This window comes from Macaca nemestrina, chromosome 15 (assembly GCF_043159975.1).
Source record: "Macaca nemestrina isolate mMacNem1 chromosome 15, mMacNem.hap1, whole genome shotgun sequence".
Classification (NCBI taxonomy): Eukaryota; Metazoa; Chordata; class Mammalia; order Primates; family Cercopithecidae; genus Macaca; species Macaca nemestrina.
In genome coordinates, this window is record NC_092139.1 from 116,759,877 (window position 1) to 116,772,210 (window position 12,334).

The 12,334-nt window shown below is 54.1% G+C and overlaps 2 long non-coding RNA genes across 4 annotated transcripts; one reads left to right on the forward strand and one right to left on the reverse strand.

The window, feature by feature from the left end:
• Positions 1-1,177: 1,177 nt before the first annotated feature.
• LOC105489780 (uncharacterized) lies at positions 1,178-11,710 on the reverse strand. Of its 2 annotated transcripts, XR_011614245.1 has the most exons (5): positions 11,499-11,710; positions 8,542-8,638; positions 4,702-4,777; positions 4,263-4,461; positions 1,178-1,658 (listed from the first exon to the last, which is right to left on the reverse strand). It is a non-coding gene; the product is annotated as an uncharacterized lncRNA (long non-coding RNA). The 2 variants fall into 2 exon arrangements; XR_011614244.1 differs by lacking the exons at positions 1,178-1,658; positions 4,263-4,461; positions 4,702-4,777 and adding an exon at positions 6,584-8,128.
• LOC105489781 (uncharacterized) lies at positions 5,885-10,824 on the forward strand. 2 transcript variants are annotated; one of them, XR_011614242.1, is made up of 4 exons: positions 5,886-6,024; positions 6,943-7,013; positions 9,862-9,977; positions 10,686-10,824. It is a non-coding gene; the product is annotated as an uncharacterized lncRNA (long non-coding RNA). The 2 variants fall into 2 exon arrangements; XR_011614243.1 differs by lacking the exon at positions 6,943-7,013 and having other exon boundaries at positions 5,885-6,024.
• Positions 11,711-12,334: the final 624 nt, after the last annotated feature.

A 12,334-nucleotide genomic window follows, 5' to 3' on the forward strand; every position in this document is an offset into this window, starting at 1 on the left:
TCTGAGAGACAGTATGATGCTGGAGGAACACCCAGGGGAGGACACATGCCGAAGACAGAAAGAGCTGCCATCTGAGCACTACCCCCGACTCAGGGCAGATCAGCCCTGGCGAGGATGGGAGGGATGAGCAGCCAGCCCACCTGTGCATTGAAGCACGCAGGCAAGGCGTGCAAAGGAGCTGATGCTCAGCGTCTTCAAAACCAGATGCAAATCTCACCTCAGAGCCAGTGGGCTCCTCGGAAGGTTTGGTCAGGGAGGAAGGGGTACGCTCTCAGCTAAGAATGAGGAGATATCTCTGGAGCCAGCAGCGGGGCTTCTGTCCACCATCAGTGGAAGCAGGGCGACTCCTTAGGGCTTTTCAGCAGAAAGAAGCCCAGAACGCGCAGCCTGACTTGATTTTCTCCCCACGCCTGGGTCACAGGCTTAGGATGTGAAAGACTCAAGATGACATCATTCCTACCTTGAAATAAGAGCTTCGACATTGCACACCCACTGGGTACCGACCTTCCATTAACATGCAAGTAAGAGCAATTCCCAAGAGAGAAGCACAATGTCAGGTTGCTTTCTCAGCTACTAAAATGGTCAAGGGGGAAGCAGTCCAGGGTGGCCCATTGGCTCCTGGGTGCCATCAGGGACATGGCCTCCTTAAATCTTTCTGCTCAGCCAATCCTAGGCTGCCTCAAAGAACAAGACGGCAGCCACACCTCCAGCATTGCATCCGCATTCTCCACAGAGGACAGGAAAGGGCAAAGGCAGGAGCCAGCCAAACGTGTTCCTGTGAAAGGGCCTTTCTCAGGATTCACACAGGCACTTTCACTGGCACCCCCTGGCAAGGACTGGGTCATATGACCACGAAGCTATAAGAGAACTGGGATGAGGCACCGTTTTTCACCCCATTTCTTTTATTTTGCTTGATTTTGTGGTGAAATCTGGGCATATGGTTTCCACAGCAACCTCTATGAAGTAAATACTGCATCTTCCCTGTGAAGACACTGAGTCTCAGGGAGGCTGCCCACCTTCCCCAAATTACCTGACGCTCTGGCAGCTTCCAATCCAAGCAAGTGATTCCTCGGGTGTCCTCCTGAGTCCTTTGCCATTCAGCCCTTCCAAGGTACTTCCAGCTCTCCAGTGATCCTGGCAGGGCCACAGATCCCATGTGGTTAGGACTGATGGCATCTGAATTAAAACTTATCTATGTGCTCAAAGTAAACCCCTAATTTTGCATTAACCTGACACTTGGTGCTTGATTTATTTTAGTGTTTGTGGTAATTGTTTTTGAATTTTTTTAAGATAAAGGGGACAGAGAGTACACGGCAGCAGAATGCAACTGACAGTAAGTGCTTATTATGTAATTATGGACTTTTTAATATGCATATTTTTCTCTCTGGTTGGTAGCAACTAGATACATAATTACTGAATTTTAAAGAAGAATATTATCTACAAAGCCTTCTGGCTGCTGACACGTAGGAAAGATTCTTGCCTGGTTTGTGGCTAAATTCTCTTAACAATTCACGGCCTGCGAAGGTGAGGGCAGCCTCGGAGAGTGACGAGAACCGGTGCCGTGGGGGGAAGCTGGTGCCACTGAAGGTGTTTTTAAGACGCAAATGCACCTGCTGATTCTCCAGCGAGCACGGGAATTGTTTTAGTCGGCCTGGGCTCTGTAACAAAATACCATGGAAATTCATTTCTCACGGTCCTGGAGGCCAGGAAGTCGAGGTGCCAGCAGAGTCAGCATCGGCCGAGGCCAGTGCCCCATAGAAGCTGGTGCTGTGTGTGTCGTCCTGCAGTGAAAGGGGCGAGGGAGCTCTCTGGGCCTCTTTCTTAAGGGCACCAATCCTTTCCAGGAGGGCTCGGCCCCATGGCCTCATCACCCCCCGGAGGCCCCACCTCCTAATACCATCACCTTGGGGGCGAGAATTTGACAAATACATTTTGAGGGGACAGAAACCTTCAGACCACAGCAGGAATGATGTGATGTCCAGAGAGGGGCTGGGCTTGGAGGTGTCCTGGTGGTAACTTCCAGGAGGGAAAGAACAGTCATTGGGTGGAAACCAAAGGTAGGATAAGAAAGATGCCAGGAGGAAGGGTGGCTGCAGGAGGGCTGGATTCCAGAGGCTAGCGGGGCTGAGGCGGCGGGCAGACCAATGCAGAGCAAGGTGGAATCCGGCAGAATCACACAGACTCATGCAACAGTGCAGGGCCCAGAAGCAAAGCTAGTGGCGTCCCAGGAGAGGCTTCCCTCTGCTCCCCTCTGAGGGAGATGCCAGGGGCCTCAGGCCAGGCCTGGGAGCTGCTTCCCACTCCAGGTCCCCGCACACATGGTTTCCACACTTGAAGCCTGACGTCCCTTCCTGTTGCTTTCCAGGTGAGCAGGGGCTGGGGCCTGACCAGGCAATGGGGTAAGGTGCCTAAACCCAAGCGTCTGCCTGTGGCCACCTCTCAGGGGCCTCCCCCAGGTTCCCGGCGGCCACCAGACCTGCCTGTGGCCACCTCTCAGGGGCCTCCCCCAGGTTCCCGGCGGCCACCAGACCTGCCTGTGGCCACCTCTCAGGGGCCTCCCCCAGGTTCCCGGCGGCCACCAGACCTGCCTGTGGCCACCTCTCAGGGGCCTCCCCCAGGTTCCCGGCGGCCACCAGACCTGCCTGTGGCCACCTCTCAGGGGCCTCCCCCAGGTTCCCGGCGGCCACCAGACCTGCCTGTGGCCACCTCTCAGGGGCCTCCCCCAGGTTCCCGGCGGCCACCAGACCTGCCTGTGGCCACCTCTCAGGGGCCTCCCCCAGGTTCCCGGCGGCCACCAGACCTGCCTGTGGCCACCTCTCAGGGGCCTCCCCCAGGTTCCCGGCGGCCACCAGACCTGCCTGTGGCCACCTCTCAGGGGCCTCCCCCATTGAGCACCCAGGTGCTGGGGCTTGCCCTGCGTCTCCAGGTTCCAGGATGCAAAGGAGCTGGCATCGGGCAATCTGAACAGTTGGCCTGGTGGCTGCCCCTACCCGCGTCTTATCTTCCTTTAGGAGTGGTGGGGCAACCCTGGGCAGGTCTGATGTGGGGCAGGCAGACCCCAAAATGGGGGCTTAGCCCAGGTCTGTTACTGGTTTTGCCCCTGAAAGAATTCCAAGGTGAGCGGGTGCTGTAGCAGCTTTTATTGCTGCGGTAGCCAAGGGGGCTGGTCCCAGAAGAGCAGGACTCCCCGTGGGCAGTGCACCCAGCACAGCAGCTCAGAGGCAGCCCCGAATCATATTTATATCCACTTTTAACTACATGCTAACTAAGGGTTGCTTTATGCAGAAGTTTCTAGAAAAGGGGCAGAAACCTCAGGGTCATTGGGTTTTTACCATGGAAAGTGGCAGTAACTTCTGGGTCTTGCCATGGCAATGGTAAACTAAACAAGGCTCACTGGTTGGCACATCTCACAGGTGGCTGCTGCCACCGGCCCTGTTTCAGCTGCTCCTCCACATGGTCTGGTGTCCGTGCCCTGCCTCAGAGTCAAGTCCGCCTCCCCCTTCAGGTCCTTGGCACTCCCTGTTGGCTTTGCCCTGGCAGGTGCACTGGGGGACGAAGGGGCAGCAAGGCTGCTGCTGGCGCAGGCATCCCCATCCCTAAGACGCATGTGGAAGGCGAGTGGGCCTGGGTCCGACCTTTCTCACATGGTTGCCCCGTGTCTGCAGCCAGGGTGGGCTCCTCCAGCAGAGCAAACCCTGTTTACCTCGAGTGGGGACCAGGCGGTGCAGCTTCACACTGCTACTCTCTGCACTCCACTTGTTCTCCTCCCCCATTCGTCACCACCCAGGTGACACTTGCTGAGGAAACGTCCAGTGTGACCTGAGGCCCGTGTGGGGGCTGCACCCACCTCCTTCCTGCTCCTGTTCACTCCCACTCCATGGGACGCCCGCCATGTCTGTTTCCCTCTGGGCCCACAGGGATCCTGCTGCTTTAACAGGAAACCCCTCCCCTCCCAAACCTCTGAGCCTCTGAGCTGGCAGGGGGACTTGATCACAGCAGAACCTTCTCTGCACCCTCAGGTCACCCTGCTCCTCTCCTGGCCATGATACTAGGGTCACTGGAGACCTGGCAGCTCTTCAGGTGGGCAAATTAGGCCAAGAGGGCCACTGCAGTGCTGACCAGTTCATCATCCGGGCAGTGCCCGTCCATCTGCTGAGATCGCCTCTCACTGCAGGGCTGTGTTGGTGTCTGGGTCGGGCACTGGCCCCTCACCCCAGCCCTGAGGGTTCAGGAGGACTCAGCTTTCCTGGGTCGGGTCTCACCTTCCCTTCCTGACCTCAGGTGTCTGCCTCCAACTCCACCAGATTCTGAAGACAAGGAACGAAACGGCCGACCTCTGGAAGATCAGCTGTTGTGGGCGAGGGAAGCAGGGGAGACCCTCTTCCTTTTTCTTGTCGAGGATCCAGAGCGAGAGAACCTCCTTCAGCCTCTCTGGCAGGTTGTCCTGCCTCCTGGGTCCCGCTGTCAGGAGGAGACGGGTTTGCTTTTGACTCTGACTTCACGCAGCTCATGTGGTGCCTTCCACAGCAAGGATTCCCCCGCTCCTCTGGGTCCTTCCCCCCTCCTCATGGTCACGGCCACCCTGTGGCCCAGGCAGTTTTCTTAGCAGCTGCCCAGCCCCCGTCTGTATCCCTCCCACGGGCTCTGAAGCCCTTGATCTTTCTTTTCTCAGCGTTTATCATGGAGGATGGAAGGACCCACCTGCTAACAGTCCTCTGCTCAGGCACACCATGGGGTCAGACTGGGCGTATGACGGTCATGAGCCTGTGCAGTGCCCCTGGATAGGTATCAAATAAAAGAGTGCTCATTCAGGGTGTGCTGAATGAATGAATACATGAAAAAATGGTTGGGGGGTGGGGAATGAACGGATTTCAAATTCTCAGGCTGCACTTTCCAAATCTGACACAACCATATTCAGCTGCTTGTCAAGACTATTTGAGAGCCACCCCTTTCCCGCATCCCCGGCCCCCTGACCAGCCATGGCTGCTGTCACATCTGCTCTTGATGTCTCTGGGCCTGGGGAGTTACCCACACACGCTGAACATCAAGGTCAGTACTTTTAGATGCAACTCTTTAATTTTTGAAAATGCTCGGAAGAGATTTTAGTGATGGGTACATATTTGATAAATATAAATAAATGTAAGAGCTATAAAAACAAACTTCCCTAAAACCTATCCGTTCTATTAACCATCTCCTGGAGGCCCGCGCACGTGTTCTGTGGAGCGGGTGGGTACCCCGCAGCCCCTGAGGCTTGGGGAGGGAAGCCCTGGTGAGGCCAGCAACAGAGTTGATGCAGGAAGTGCCACGTCTGTCCCGGGGCCTAGAGCCTGCACTACGTCATCTGGCCCAGACCTGAGGCCACGTCATGCCCCAGACTCAGGGTTCTGAGGAGCTGGCAGAGCCCCCAGGGGTGAGGCAGAGCCAGCAGAGCGAGAATCTCCCCAGCAGATGGGAAGCGTGTGCCCATTCACCTCTATGCCGGCACAAGGCCTGGCCCTGCAGGTGAACGGGAAGGTGAGTGCAAGGGCGCGGCCCTCTGTGAGCTCACAAGCCAGAGGCCAAGACCCTCGGACAGAGCATTGTGGGGAGTAAGTGCTGGGAGGCATTTGCAGAGCCCAGAATGGGGGTTCCCAGTTGGGACCCTGACCCTGGAAGGGGCCTTTAAGCTGAGGGCCGAGCTGGGAGCAGGTGCATGGGTCTAGGACAGGAGCCTCTCCCACAGGGAGACAGCACACGCACGTGGCCTGAGCTGGGAGCCTGTGAACCACTTGGGAGCTGGATGCGTGGATTCAGAATGCCTGGCCATGGAGATTAGGCCGGCGACAGGAGAGCTGTTTGGCGGAGCGGGGACCAGGGACACCCAGTAGCCTCAAGTGCTCTGTGCTCTGGGCTTCGTCCAGAGGGTGGTGGGGAGCCACTGATGTGTGCCCCCCTAACAGAACTTGCAGGGGGAGGCTCCTCCTCCTCCCTCCCACCCTGTGGCCTCATCACCCTCAGAGCATCACCATCTTCCTAGTGGCCGAGGTAAGAAACCAGAACTGTCCCTGTTGCCTTCCTCTGGGACCCTGCTCTGATACTGCGCCTGCTGGACCTTTCTTTCTTGGCCAAGGGCACCCTGGCTGGCATCCCTGCATCTGTCCTCTCTACATGGCACTGGCTCACACTCTCGCTCCCTTCACCAAAGCCCCCACCTGCGGCTCTGTCTCTGGCCTTCCCCAAGCCCACAGAGGAATCTGCATCAGTGGGGTCAGACTCAGCCTGGCTCCCCAGCTCCTCGGTGGCTTCCCATGGTCTCAGGCTGAGCTCACAGCTCGGGGGGCTCCCTCTCACCCCAGCCTGACTTTCTCTGTGCGGGTCTTTCTTGTGCTGACTGGCACCCACGTCTCGCTCCAGCTCCTCCATGTTCCCATCGCTGTAGTCCAACACCTCCTCCTCCAGGGAGCTCTCCCAGATCCCTCAACCCCAAGTGGACTTTCCCAGTAGCCCCTCAGGACACTCTGCATCCTTCCTGCAGAGCCACCATGAGGAACCTACAACAAGGAGTTATTAGACGTGCAACAAGTGCTCAGTAAATATTTAAGGAGACAGTGAATGAATGAATGTATTTCTACCCCCTCAGCTCTCTGGGTTACATGGTGGACAGTCCATAGAAGATGAATAATGTATACATTTTTAATTGAGTTAAACTCCAAGCGTTTTTACCCTGAGCATTCATGCATACACTTAAATATTGAAATAACCAAATGCACAAAACCTTCTGTGGTCATGGTTCTCATTTTGCATGAATCACTTCTGTCCAGAAGTGGGCATCCCTGTGTAACAGCCATTGGAGGGCGTGGGAACGGACAGGGTTCATGCCCTGCAAACATCTGGAAGTGGCATTGACTTCCCTGCCAGTCCGAACGAGTGTGCAATGTAGGTAAATCCTCTTTTGACTAACAGGTCTACGCTGGCCCATTAGGATCCACAGGAACGAACAGGAACCCCTTTGGGAAGTTTTCAAGGCTTACGAGGTAAATTTCCCACTGCTTCAGTAAAAATTTAAAGCTGGTCTTTCTGCAGTCTTTCGCCCGAAGCTGTCGGTCTTTTTGGGTTTAGCAACCACCCTGAAAACCTGCACACTCATTTGAATCGTTGCATCTTCACATTTTGAATATTCTGCGTCTCTCCCTGAAGGTTCAGGAGAAGAGGTCCAAAGGCACCACCTCTGCTTCACTGCAGCGAAACCCCTCCCACCGCAGCCCCCAGCCCCTCCAGGGATCCACAGCATTCACTGCTCGCTCACAAATAGTATACGGCACACGCAAGGAAAGTTAATTTACTGGTTTACCTGCTTCTTTTTCTTCTCCCGCTTTGCCCTGTTTGATTCCATTTAAAAATGTTTCTACTTCATCCATCAGTGAGCTCCCTGTGTCGGCTAGAAAGCCTCTTTAGAAGCGTGTTTAGCATCTTTCGATACCGACATCTATTTCAGAGACTCTTTGCTCCTCCAGTATCTGCCTTATCTCCTTTACTGTTTTTCATTATTTGTCGCAGCTATCTGCCTCATCACTCTCTGCATTTTTAATATCCTCTTTGTCTCCTCCACGTCTGTATATTCTTGTTTGCTCAGTAAGCCTCATTCAATATTTCATTGTATGTGTTAACTGTTAACTCAGCCCTAATTAATCTCACTTTTCAACTTGGTTCAGTTTAAGGTTCCAGACATGTCAATATGAAGGGTGTATTTGGGGGGCGCGAGAAGTTCAACAGCAAGGGGATTTACAGTGCCACATGCAGTCTCATTTTCTCGCAGAAATCCAAATTGCTTTGCCTTTTCCTTCAGACAGACATTTTCCTTTGTTTCCCACTTGCCCTTTGGGTGCAGGACATCTGTGTGGACGCACTGCCAGCAGACACGCTGGCCACTCCTCCACCGAGGGTCAGGAGCACTGAGGAGGCATCTCCCTGCCCGTGGGCAGTGCCACAGGAGCTGCACTCAGGCTCCCAACCTTCACAGGCGCGTAAGGTGCACTGAGGCATACTCAGAGCCCCCTGTCACCTGTCCATGTGGGTGAGGACATGCTGGGTGGTCTGATGGCTCAGTACCAGGCAGACCACTTGACTGTGATAGTGTCTTCAGGAAATCCTGGAAACAAGACAGAGGTTTGAAAACCTCACTGCAAATACACAATAAGCTATGTACACATAGTGGTATACATATGCACGCACATACAGGCACGTCCACAATCCATGTTCCTATGCACCTGTTTCCGCACATGCATGTTCATGCACATATATTCCCTGCAAATGTTTGTCAAGCACATGCCAGATGCCTCATGCTGTTCCAGGCACTGGGACTGAGCCATGAACAGCTGATATAGACAGTGTCCCTATTCTTACAGATCTCGTATTGTAGAGACTGGAGATGGACAGGCAGTGACAAATGAGCCAACACATATATACAACATTAGGAGAACGTATTAGTCCATTCTCACACTGCTAATAAAGACGTACCAGAGACTGGGTAATTTATAGAGGAAAAAGGTTTGATTGACTCACAGTTCGGCATGGCTGGAAGGTCTCAGGAAACTTAAAATCATGGCAGAAGGGGAAGCAAACACATCCTTCTTCATGTGGCAGCAGCAAGGAGAAGTGCCTAGAAAAAGGAGGAAAAGCCCCTTATAAAACCATCAGATCTCAAGAGAACTCACTATCACGAGAACCACAGCATCTGGGCAACCACCCCCATGATTCAATTACCTCCCACGGGATCCCTCGAACAATACGTAGGGATTATGGGAACTACAATTCAAGATGAGATTTGGGTGGGGACACCAGCAAACCGTATCAGAGGGGTAAGTGCTATGAAGGAGGGAGGGAGGAGAGCAGATGTGGGCACACAGATGGAACAGGTATACGTTAACCAAGCGTCAAGAGAAGGCCCGCCCCATCAGGGCTTTCAGTCAGAGCCCTCCAGTAGGAGAGTGAATTCTGTGCACAGCTAGGAAACATCTCAGCGACAGAGACAGGGAGCACAGGGTCCTGTCCAGATGTACACACGGCAGGGATGCACACACACTGTGAACAAGTGTCCGTGCATGCTCACACAGTGAACCAGCACATCTACCCAGATGCACACATCTGTGCATCTACACGGGGCGCAGGACTCTGTATCCAGATACAAGCGTGTGCACAGAGACGCACAGGAGCAGATGCATGTGCAGAGGATGAGAACCCGAGCTCGCGGACCAGACCCGCCCGGCCTCCGTGCTGGGCAGCTGCCCCCGCATCCTCAGGCACTGCTGGGCAGTGACAGAGATACCAGCTAAGCCTTTATCTGTTGGAAAGGCAGCATCTCATTTGCCTTTTAAAAAATGAAACATTCCAAGCCCAGGAAAAAGTGAATCATCTATAAAACGGCGACTCCCTACCACTCAGAGTTAGTCATTTTTGAAATATTTGCTTTAAATATTTTCCTAAGAAACAAAACCTTGCAAATGTAGTTGAAGGACTGGCCTCATATCCCTGAAGGCTGCCGTGGTCTCTGCCTGGTGCCCCAGACCTTCAGAGGCTGAAATTTTCCAAAAGTGCACGTGTAGCCAGCCTCCTTCCCTTTCCTTTTTTTCAAATTCTAACACGTGTGTGGTCATAAGCCAGGTGGAGTTAGGTTTTCTGTGTTTTAATAAACAGACAAATGGTTTCATGTTGCACGTTTCATTGTACACCTTGCTTTAACAAATGTGTCTTTGATATTGATCCAAATTGTTACACAGAGATGCAGCCCATTCATTTTAACTTCTTTGTAACTTTTCCTTGGAGGGATAAGCTACATCCAGGCTGGGTTTCTGTTTTCTTTATGACAACCAATTCTTCTTTCAGCACTTGGCTTGATACACCTGAGTGAGATACTGTCAACTCTTCTCCAGTATGTCCTTGCACGTTTACAGTCTCATCTCCTGCAGGCTTCTGCTGCTCCCCTGCTCCGTCAACAAGGGGTATTGTGGAACTTTCTACTTTTAGTAATCCCATGGATACGATGTGGCATCTCATTACAGTTTTAATTTTCTTGATTAACAGTGTGGGGGAACATATTTTCTGTGCTTGTTAACTAGCTCTTCAAGCTCCCTGGTTTATAATGATCTGTCCTTGTCCTTCACTCAGGCTTCTGTAGAGGAGATGAAATCATTTTTTTAAATGATTCATAGCAATGCTGTGTATGTTTCGAAAATGAGTTTTTGTTTTTCATATGTGTCACAAATGTCTTCTGGGTCTGTGGCTTTCATTTTCCTCAGAAAATGCTCTGTGATACAGGACATTTACTTTTCATGTGGTCATTTAAAAAATGATTTTTGGCCCGGCACGGTGGCTCACCCCCGTAATCCCAGCACTTTGGGAGACCGAGGCAGGTGGATCACCTGAGGTCAGGGGTTCAAGACCAGCCTGGTCAACATGGTGAAACCCCGTCTCTATTAAAAATACAAAATTAGCTGGTGGTGGTGGCGGGCGCCTATAATCCCAGCTACTCAGGAGACTGAGGCAGGAGAATCGCTTGAACCCGGGAGGCGGAGGTTGCAACGAGCCGAGATCGTGCCATTGCACTCCAGCCTGGGCGACAGAGCAGGATTCTATCTCGATGGATAAATAAATAAATAAATAAATATTTACTTTTCAGATTGCTTATAAGAAACTCTTTCTGTTCTTAGGTCGTAAAGACCGTCTCCATCGCTTCTTCCGTTGGTGGGGTGGCCTCTCCTCTCACCATGGTGGCCCCGAAGCACCCAGAGTTCTCTGGCCACGCGGGACTCTAAGTCAGGAGTCAGCGAACAAGTGTCGGCACCGAACAGCCTGGAGGAAAAGCAGCCTCGTTCTGTTACCTTCCGTTGGTTCCCCAGAGCCCGGTCCCTGCAGCCTGCGGGGAGAGCCACAGACCCCCACTCTGAATCCGGGCAGAGTCACAGCGTTTGCCCCTGTGTGGTTTAAACTACCACAAGCGCTACGTTTAATTGTTTCGCCTGTTTCCGTGTGCTGCCATTTTTGAGGTCTCCACCACGCTCCCCTGGCCCCGGCCTAGACCCGGGCCTCTCCCCAAGGGTCTTGCTCCTCCGTGGCCCTGGCCCGCCGGCCCCTGTGCGCCTCTTTTCCTGGCTCCAGGATGCAACCGGCTGCTTTTCATGAAACTCAACCCATGCCGGGTGCGGTGGCTCACGCCTGTAATCCCAGCGCTTTGGGAGGCCGAGGCGGGCGGATCACAAGGTCAGGAGATCGAGACCACAGTGAAACCCCGTCTCTACTAAAAATACAAAAAATTAGCCGGGCGCGGTGGCGGCGCCTGTAGTCTCAGCTACTCGGGAGGCTGAGGCAGGAGAATGGCGGGAACCCGGGGGGCGGAGCTTGCAGTGAGCTGAGATCCGGCCACTGCACCCCAGCCTGGGCGACACAGCGAGACTCCGTCTCAAAAAAAAAGAAAAAAGAAACTCAACCCCGGCTCGGGGGGGCCCAGAGCTTGTGTTACTAACCCTGAGGGTGTTTCCAGGGGTGTGAGGGGTGGGACGCGCGGTCCGGCCTCAGTCCTGGGCCTGGCCCCGGCCGACTCCGGAGAAGCCCGGGAGCGCGCGTCCCCGCGGCCCCGCTCAGCCCGGCCTGCCTCTCCTCCCCACAGCGGCGCCGGGGCTGGGTGCAGCCTGGCCGCGTCCTCCTCTTCTCGCGGTTTTGAATTCTTCTTGTGCGACGCTGTATCCCACAAGTTCGGGGATGAGGGTGTTCCGAGCACGCCCTCACCGAGCCACGCTCCCCCAGTTCCCCTCTAGAGCTGCTGCTCGCATCCCTCACCCGGGACCACAGCCTGCGGGACCCCTAAACCCACGCCCTCAGAGAGACGCTGCCGCGCCCCGCCCGCGCTCAGCACCACGGGAAGGAGGGCAGCAGGCGGAAGCCCCGGCCATCTTGGGAAGGGCCTTCAGGGTGCTCCGCTGAAAGCCACAGACCCATGCTTCAGACGCTACAGATTTCCCTCTCAAATGCCTGCATTTAAAATATAAAATGTGTGTTTGAGCAAACAGCAAAATATCTTGGGAAATTCTCCCAGCGAGGCTTTCGATGAGCCCGTAGGAAAAGCCAGGCTGCTCCCTGCTGCGCCTCCAGTGAGCCTCCCAGCAAGCAGGACGCTGGGAAGAAGGGCAGAGGGTGCTATTTTGCATAGAATTTAAATAAAATTGTTTCGCAGACCGGAAGCCTCAGGCGGGCAGCGCTCTGGGCCCGGGCGTGTTTTTAGTGCCTGCATGACGTCGCGATTCAGTCTGAGTTCCCGCCTGGGCTCAGGGCCTTCAGAACTGCTGGGGGGCTGTGACATGGT